Below are 1,653 nucleotides of genomic sequence, written 5' to 3'. Positions count from 1 at the left end.
TCTCTCCGCGGCACCATCTCCCTCCCTCCGCTTCCGATTCATAATATTTCAATTGAGTGCTTCCGGTCGGGGAGGCGAGAGTCAACGGCGGCACGGGTCGTAAAGCCAAGTCGCGGCTTGCTTCGACACGTCGCGCCGCTCGAAATTAGACCGTTCGCAGTTGCGCGCACGTGTTGCTCGAACGGAGGAGGGGGGGGGGCAGGGGGGCGCCGCGCGTCGCCGACTGACGTTTCGCGCGCAGTCCTACTTTTGCTCTTGTTTCAGCGAGTCTCGTGCCGAAGCTGCTGGCCAAGCCGAAGGACACAAACCAGCTCTGTCGACGATAAATCCCGTCCTGTTCCTAAGTACTAGTGCCGCAGGAGTGACTAGACTGGGCTAGATTTTACCGCGTCTCCTGCTGCTCAAGTGCTTATCAATGGTTCGGGACGCACTGCGCGCCCATTCGCTCTCGCCGTCGCAAATGTCAACGCGCATCTCTTATGTATTTTGCCGGTCTTCGACATGCTGTTACGCTCACTTTGCTGTTTGTAATCTGCCTCGTTGACTAATTATTTCACATTGTTTTCACGTTTCAGACGTTCATGTATAATCTAGTATGTATAAAGTGGTGTACTAATAAATTTGCAACTGAAATATTTAAGCACAACCATTGTTTATTTTATTCCGCCGCAGCGCGCACATGTTTCGATACAGACTACTAGATTACAATTTTGTTAGTAACGATTTGCTCGGGATTCTTAACGATCACAATTAAATTGAACTGTATTCACGGAGTACTTTTGCAATTACAGCTGTGATTTTCTTTTGTTTACAAAAACGTTCGGTCAATGTCCTTATTTTGTACATTGTTTATTTTAGCACATCGAAAATCTCTAACGAAAAGTATCGTAAGCATCCAAAGCAAATCAAGTCAAATTTCTGAACTATATTCGATGTCTCCTGCACCAACTATTCTGGATGCAATGAATGGCTTTGCAATTATTTTTATACATTACGTAGAATCATTAAAATGAAGAAACATTCCATTTACGCTGTAATCGAGGTTGCAATAAGTAAGAGATCCAAGCTTCTATCGAGAGGAAAAGCGAATGGATTTTAATTGAAAGACCAAAATAATTATTTATTTTATCGAGCATTGACATGTCACCCTCAATTAAGATAATATTTTTTTATCCAATATATAAAAATAAAGGTCATCGACTAGTATGCGCTTCATGAAACGTTGGCATGGCTCGCGCACATATGCGTGCGCTACGATACGCTGCACGAACGTTTTATTCATAAATGTATAAAATATCGATGAAATATCATTGTATTTAACGTTGCAGTGCGTAATTTGAAAAATGGTGAAAAGAATTAAAATTAAAAAAAATGTTTGGAGGAGCTGGGATTTGAACCCAGGACTTTCAGCATGCGAAGCAGACACTCTACCACTGAGTTACACCCCCAGATATTAGAGATGGTAAAGTTACCGTACATACTGTACCGACGACCTCTAGCGAACGTAAGGTAAGTAACACCTTTGTGTTAAAATCAATTGCGATTTAATAACCTACTGATCATTCAATTTTTTTTATCATCGATCAACTAATTCTCATTGACGAGTACATTTTTAAGGAGACTAGGCGAAAGCGCACCAAACAGTTTTGACGC

At 42.2% G+C, this 1,653-nt stretch overlaps 1 non-coding gene across 1 annotated transcript; it reads right to left on the bottom strand.

Moving 5' to 3' along the window:
• Window positions 1-1,376: 1,376 nt before the first annotated feature.
• Window positions 1,377-1,448, bottom strand: Trnaa-cgc (transfer RNA alanine (anticodon CGC)). The gene has a single exon. It is a non-coding gene; the product is annotated as a tRNA-Ala (tRNA).
• Window positions 1,449-1,653: the final 205 nt, after the last annotated feature.

The sequence above is a fragment of the Phymastichus coffea genome, unplaced genomic scaffold, assembly GCF_024137745.1.
Source record: "Phymastichus coffea isolate CEN01 unplaced genomic scaffold, Cenicafe_Pcof_1.1 PCOF00094, whole genome shotgun sequence".
Lineage (NCBI taxonomy): Eukaryota > Metazoa > Arthropoda > Insecta > Hymenoptera > Eulophidae > Phymastichus > Phymastichus coffea.
Note: the sequence above shows the minus strand (reverse complement) of the source record. Positions and strands in the feature narration are given on the sequence as shown.